At 43.3% G+C, this 7,898-nt stretch overlaps 1 pseudogene; it reads left to right on the forward strand.

The window, feature by feature from the left end:
- Positions 1–796: 796 nt before the first annotated feature.
- On the forward strand, positions 797–1,506 carry LOC136479054 (MADS-box transcription factor PHERES 2-like; annotated as a pseudogene).
- The last annotated feature ends 6,392 nt before the right edge of the window (positions 1,507–7,898 follow it).

Consider the following 7,898-nt stretch of genomic DNA (forward strand, 5'->3'; position numbering starts at 1 on the left):
GCGAGACAATAAGAATGAACATTGACACAATCTCACCAGCCTGATGGTGGATCTTATGTGGTACAAGGGGTGGGGATCGGGTACTAGATATTTGTTTATGCCCATCGGCTTCGGTGGAGTGAACTTTGATGATGGCAATTGAGAAAAGGAAAATTAAAGAGATATGTTTGAAAACAAATGGATGTTGGTGATTTTTCTATTTTTAGTGACAGGAAGAGCTATTTCTTTGCTTGGTTGCAACACATGTACCTTATATTGGAAACATGAATTGAGTTTCATGGATTGATGCATTGCACAATCGTATATTTCTTTGAAGTCAAGCCACATCCTGCATGAAGCCTTCCACAATGCTCATGATGTATGTATGGAATGTAAAAATACGTTTAGATACTTACATAAGGATCACTGATGTATTTTGTAGCAGTAAATTCTTGCCAAAATATCATTGTATGACTAGGCTAGTTATTGCTAAAGTAAACAAAAAATTGACTTCTCCCTAATCTATCACACACAATCCTCATGATGCATGCATAGAATGGTTTTATTGTGATTGATGCATTTGTGAAGAATATCCTTAGCTATATATACATTATTTTGGTAGTGAATTAATGCTTGCTATAATACCATGGTATGACTTGGTGATTTTTTGGCACTATAAGTTACCGTAGGCTCATCCTTAGATCTATATATATAACATCACCCCTATGCTCATTCATCTCAACACTAAAACAATCTCAGTTTCCTTTCATTTATATAATTGTAGTAGTTACCGAGAGAGGAGTATAGCTAGGGCGCTATGGCACGCAAGAAGGAGAATCTCCAGTGGATCTCAAACAAGTCATCTCGGCGTGCAACATACAAAAGACGCTACGAGGTCCTGGTAGAAAAGGCCAGCGAGCTCACCACACTTTGTGGCTCCAAGGCAGTGCATGGTGGTGTATGGTGAGGGTGAGGCACAACCGATGGTGTGGACCCACTGATGAAGGGGCCAAGCAGCTCCTCGAGAAATTTAATGGCATGCCGGATGTTGGCAACTTCAAAAAGATACAAAACCAAGAGGAGTTACTTCACAGTCGCTACTTGAGGCTCCAGTGAGCAGGTGAGCAAGTTTAACCATGATAATAGTGAGCGTGAGACTTTAGTGCTCCTCCACAACACCATCAATAAGAGGCCTGCCTAAGCCTTGGTGGCACCACAAAACACGAGCTCGTTAACCTTAGTGAGATGGTGGACATGAAGATGAGCAAAGCCAAGGCACAGCTCCAATAACTTGTTGGGCAAGGAGATCTCCTAGAGCCATTGCAGGTGATGCTTCCAGTGTGATCCTCATTGCAATCACAGGCTTGTTCCTGCACCTACAAGGAGATGCAAAGCATGGCACCACTAGGACCACCAGCACCTGCAACAGGACTTGAGGCTTCCAACCTGCCGCCAAATGGTGGAGAACTCGGTGCCATGATCTATAGTGGCTTCGCAGCAGGTAGCATCATGGACCCCAACTGGTAGTGGTGTGAAATAATGCTACCTCACAATCTGGGTTCTTGCACAAGATTCAGGGAAACTCATATTTTCCCAGTAGTCGGACGCCAGCTCTGATATGCTTTTCATTGCATTTTCTTCCATTGCTATTGAGGGTCCTGTGTTAGAGTCACTCATTGCATCCCATGCCTTCAGCTCCATGGAAGAATACTTTGAGTTATCCTTCATATTGTTTCACATCTAATAATATTTATGCATGCATCCCTATATCTCCCTTTCAGTTGTTTCGATCAATTATATTAATGGTTGTTATATTTTGTGTGTCAGTACCTTATTTGCGCATATCCAGTATATATACATATCAGGCATCTATGAAATATGAGTTTTTGTGTGTGTGATGTATGCAGTCTTCTGACTAGCGGTGGCTTACAATGAATAGTTTCCTATTGAGTACAGTGATACCCATGGACACCACTCCTTTCGTTGAAAACATCCATCGCCCTGCACTTCTTCATCATGCATCGTTGAAGAATCGAGCAGGCGACCAGAAGGGGGTGACTGGGAGCCAAATTATATTCTCAGTCGAGAACTTGGCTAGCTATATCCCAAAATCAACCTGAGCTGCTTTCTTACCCCAACCCAAGTCATACAAGCCAACAGGTGACAAGATGACCTAGAGTATATTCAGAGATGGCAGAGGAATAACACGGAAGCAAACAAAGATCAAAACAAGCAAAACCAGCCTGAGACTGTTTCCAAAACCAGCATGAGCCTGTTTTTTCATAACACAGCTCATGGAAGAACAAAAGTCAAAAACTGATCAAACGACCTCCAAAGATCATGAAATTTTGTGGATAAGTTTGTAACACCATGTAGAAGAATCTCCACCAAACATCAGCTCAATCGGAGCAAGTTGAAAACCAGCCTAAGCCAGTTTCCAAAACCGGCCTGGCAGGTTTTAACAGAATCCTCTCCTTGAAAAATTCGAAATAAATTCAAAGAGCTCCAAAAATTCAGAAACTTGGCACACACCTTGACTAACACATTTAGAATCTATCCACAAGATATCAACTCACAAAAAGATCAAAACTTCAACGGGAATTTCAAAATCTCTCTCTCAAATTGAGGTTTTGTCAAGAATCCTCCAAATGATGACTTTTAGGGCTCATGGGAAATCATTTAAAGCCAGTGGCTAGATAAGTTTCCAAGTGGTCATAGCACGTAAAGATCAACCACGAACAACCCAAAACTTTATATCAAAGATCTCCAAGAAAATCACCAAAAGAGGCTTGAAAGCACTATGTAAAAAATCAGATTACAGACGCGTGTTAATGCACATTATAGACGCTATTTTACACGTCTCCCATAACGCATTTGTAATAAGCTTATACTACAGACGCAGGTTGCCGAAACGCGTCTGTGATACTTAAACACGCGTCTTTGATGTGCTTATAGGACAGATTGGTGGAGTCAACACGCATCTGTAGTAATAAATTACCAGAGACGCAGTTTTCTTTGACGCATCTGTAGTAGAGTCAAGACGCGTCTATAGTTAACAATTTCCCAGAGACACAGTTTTCCACACACGCGTCTATAGTAAAGTCAACACGTGTCTGTAGTAAGAAGTTACTTCAGACGTATTTTCTTTTCACACGTCTGTAGTAGAAACCATACTATAGACGACAACTTTACAAATGTGTCTGTAGTATAAGTGTACCAACCAAAGTCGCTAGTCTACACGCGTTTGTAGTATTATTCTTACTACAGACGCGTCTGTAGTCTACACGCGTCTGTTTTCTGGTGCTTATTAGAGACGCAGCCACAACGCAGAATCACATAGGTTCACAATCAAATGACATACACAACAGCTCTCACAAATGACATATAGATCACTTCACATAATTAGCTTCAAACACATCACATTATAACCAATCATTGTTCATCAACATATATCACAAGCAATATTTTCATCACACAACACAGATAACATGTGTCGGGTTCAAGAACCAGGGGTCCCCAATGGACCAGTTTTCCTATAAAAACTCGGCCCAGCAGACGGCATAGCGACAACGCGCGCCTCCCGGGCTAGCCCAGATACATAATGATAGGCCGGGACAACGATCCAGTCCTCGACCGGAAGGCCCAGCCAAGGTGGGGACACAGCCCGACTCCGACCTCCTTTTCCAACCGGGGATACGCCGGACCTCTACTCGCGGTTCTTCCCCGATCGACACAGTTAGGGTCGACTGGGAACGACCGACCGGGGACGCCCGCTCAGTGAGGGCCCAGGGATCAGGCGGAGCAGATAAGGTAAGGCGCTCAAGTCAACCGCAATAACGAGGACTGTACCCTGCCATACCATGCGCACCTGCAGGACGGTGCCACCAGGCCATGCCAGATAGGCACTATGCAACCTTCCAAGTGTGATAGAGCACAAACAGTATTGTAGGCGTCGACGTTTGTCGTACCAGGTGAACATGGTAGAGCCTGCCACATGCATCTAGACATAAACAGTATTGTGGGCACCGATGACCATCCCTACCCAACAGCGCGGACAACAATACTAGGTAGCACACGTATTCATTCTCTCTTTCTCTAACTTGTAAGGCCATCCCCTTCGACTATAAAAGGAGATGAGCCCTCTCCTAAAAAGCTCTCTGGCTCTCCTCCGAAAAGAGGCTAGACGACTCGACGACTCGACGACCTTAAGGACTCAAATAGTTCAACTAGTTCTAGAACTCGACACCTATACAGAGCATACTGCTCCAATACTTAGCGCACGTTAGAGCACCCGTCACTCTCTTCCATTCGACTCAGAGTCCTGACCTGGGCCTCTAACACACCCCCTTCTCATTCCTCACTCGTTTGTAACCCCACAGCAAACTTTGAGCACCTGGGCTCAGGAATAAAGTCACCGACCGACTGAAACTGGACGTAGGGCATGTTGCCTGAACCAGTATAAATCCTGTGTCATCGCGTGCTAGGCCACATCCGATCACAACGCATGCAACAAAACTACAAATATTTACTTGTTGGTCAAATTTCGCACCGACAACATGGAGCTCCAAACTCACCACATGGATCATAATAGTACTTTGTTCATCACATATTGAACTAGCTAGATAGGTACAGCATGAACATACCACAAAACTAGCTAGCTAGGACAGGCTACTTGACACAGTATCTTCATCTTGGTTGATTTGGAGCATGAAACTCGCCTTTTGCGTCGATGATCTAGCGACACAATGAACATGGTGATCTTCTCTCTAGTTACCTCCAAGTTCATTGGAACGGTCAACACATCAAATTCCTATATGACAGCATGTATGTAGCCATGAGATGAAGATATTTGTAAATCTTATGAAGGTGCACATAGAGCTAAATGGTCTATATGCCACATTTGTCCAATAGACAGGAAATCCATTCCTATCTCTCTATCAAAGACATTAGACAAATGCCTCCACATCTATTTAGCAATGACACAGTCAAAAAATGATGAATAGGTTTCTAAATCTGTACAGAAAAGACAACTCTGATCATCCACCTTCTTCCTAATACTAAGATTGTTCCTTGTAAGCAACATATTTTTAGAAAACAACCACAAAAGGAATTGCACTCTAGGTGGAATTGTAAGCCTCCACACAACAAGCACATGGGTTGAGATCACACCTCTCAAATAGAGTCTTGGTTTTTTTCATTCACCAGAACAAAAATTTCCCAAATCTCCTAGAATTTAACCTTCTTTCCATTTCCAGGTTTTCCATCTATACCCCCATTTTATCAGATGCACCTGCCCACATCATCCCCTTAATAAACAAGTTGCCGAGACTTTGACCTTGGTCGGTGAAATAGTAGAGGCACGTGTTCAGAACACACATCTATGAACTGATATCAAATATGCACGTTCAGCTGGCATCACTAGGTCAAGTTGTCTGCTATTTGAGTTTTTTACATAGTGAAGGAGAGTTCCGGGAAGGGAAACTTGTGCGATGGGAGCTAGGGTTCAAGCCATGGTCTGAACAAGTTCCAAGAGTCCCAAAATTACTCCAAAATCGAGCCTACAACCCAGCCAAACCAAGAGATCAAAAACACCCAGAAATGACAACCAAAATCACCAAAAAGGGAAATTTCAGATTGGGAGAGGAGAATAAGTGAAGCACGAAATTTGACCTCTTGATTACCTTCACCATGTCAGATTACAAGCCACTCCTAGCAGATGTCAAAGCTTGGATTGCAAAAATCTCAAAAGAAAGAGCCTCTCCTCTCTCCTTCTCTCTAGATCATCTAAGCAAAGCTCTCAAACTCACAAATGAGAACCTAATCCCCAATGCTTGGTCTCCACCACCAGCCATGTCCCATATATATAGGCACTTGGCTATTTCTCAAGTTGAACTTACATGAAGTACTTAGCACAAATACCCCTAGGGGTAAATCCATCCAAGTTTTTCTTTAACGATCCAACAAACCCGGTGCCTTCTTGACTCTGCTTCGCCTCGACGCAAGCTCCGAGATTCCACCATGTGTCCGCCAATTCGTCAATCCTCAGTTTTGAGGACCAAACCAGTCAAACCCGATGTCGATGGTTTTGAGGCCCAAACCATCAAACCGTCCATGCCTGGTTTTGAGGCCCAAACCAGCAAACCGAGGAAGTCTTTTGATCTGAGGCCTGATTGGTGCATCGCTCTCCACCAAATAGATAGTTATCTTGAACTTGATGGAAGATCAAGAACCCTCGTCCTCATCTCCTGGTCCCTTGGTCCAAGCCTTCTCGTTAGCCCTTCATCACTCCCGGTCCATCACGCATGAACTTTGCACTTGACCTTCTCCATTGTGTCGACCATCTTGATGCACTAAACACATGCACATTCACAAGCCAAGAGACATGTTGCACAACACACAACACAACTCGACACTACACCTCTAGTTAACCATTAGCATAATCAAGCACATATGAAATATGATTCAATCGAGAAAGCCTCAAAGCTCTCATACTTGTGTCAAATATTCATCACAAAGACAGTCACATCTCCACAATGTGTTCGCAATGCCTAGGTGGGATGTCTCTGAGAGAAAACCCTGTACCTTTCAATCGGTCATGCAATGATGACATCTTTGGATGTCGTTTCTTCCATGGAGGTGTTGCATTGGAAGAGACCCTTGGTGTTATTAGTGAAGCGTCTTCCCCTAGTTGTATTTTGAGTGTGCATACGGATACTCCAGATTTTTGTGGCTTTGTGAAAAGAAACTCAACTATGGCTCAATTGAATGATGATCATCTGGCCAGTCGTATCAGTCATCATTTGTGACTGCTAGTCATGTGCTACTTGTTGGTTAATTGGTTGGAGATTAACGGAGACACCTGGTGCTTTAGATGCATTGTTCATCAACTTGTTTTGCAAGAGGACAAGCAAAGATTTTGTAGACTATTACCATCTTACTTCATGATACATTCGAATAGGTGTAAACATGTTAAGCTTTAATTTCTCAAAAGTTAGATTGTAGATTTATTGGTGGTTTGAGCTGGATGTTGAGTATGAGATTCTAAGTTTGCTTAGAGAATAGTGGGTCAAATTCTTCATGCATGTTGTCTTTTTATTCTTTTATTTTGGTCATGTATACCTAGCTTAAGCAGAGGTCAGAATAATATTTCACCTCAAACTAAAGTTTCCTTTATATCTAAAAAATCTCTCACCATAAGTCTATGGTTGTGGGGGTATAACCCCAGATACCCACGGCAAAGGACATGGGTCATCCCATCAGGGAGGGTCTAGCCCACAACATCAAGACTTGCGGCGCATGTCACTGGTCGGCGTACACCGCAAGACATCTAGATGATATTTTGAAGATAGATATATTTTGGACTCTTATAGATATTGTAATTTCAAATAGAATACCTATCATATAGCCGGTTATGATACTTTTCTTGTAACCCTACCCCTCCAGAGTATATAAGGAGGGGCAGGGGTCCTCTACTCGGCACCCATACACATATCCCGGGCTTAGCCTAGGGTCTTATACCTCATCTCATAATACAATTCACCAAAGACACATGATATAGGGTATTACGTCAAACTGACGGTCTGAGCCTACCTAAATCACTCTCTGCGTTCTATGGGTATTACGTCAAGCTGATGGCTTGAGCCTACCTAAATCGCTCTCTCAGTTCTATATCTGATCACATGACCAACTAGATGACGTACCTCAAGACTACATGGTTCGTGGGGACTTGTCAGATCGCAGCGGCGAGCTTCAACAACCCATCAGCATCGGCGCATCTCGCTGCGACTCCATGACGAGATCTTAGGGCGATAGTCTGCGTCGGCTTGCGATTGCACGTGTCTTTGCGCGACTCGTGGGTTGCCGATTCGTAATCTTTACACCGATCGAAGTTGTACGCGGCGGCTAGCGGCAGCAGTCCA

Source organism: Miscanthus floridulus, chromosome 9 (genome assembly GCF_019320115.1).
Source record: "Miscanthus floridulus cultivar M001 chromosome 9, ASM1932011v1, whole genome shotgun sequence".
Classification (NCBI taxonomy): domain Eukaryota; kingdom Viridiplantae; phylum Streptophyta; class Magnoliopsida; order Poales; family Poaceae; genus Miscanthus; species Miscanthus floridulus.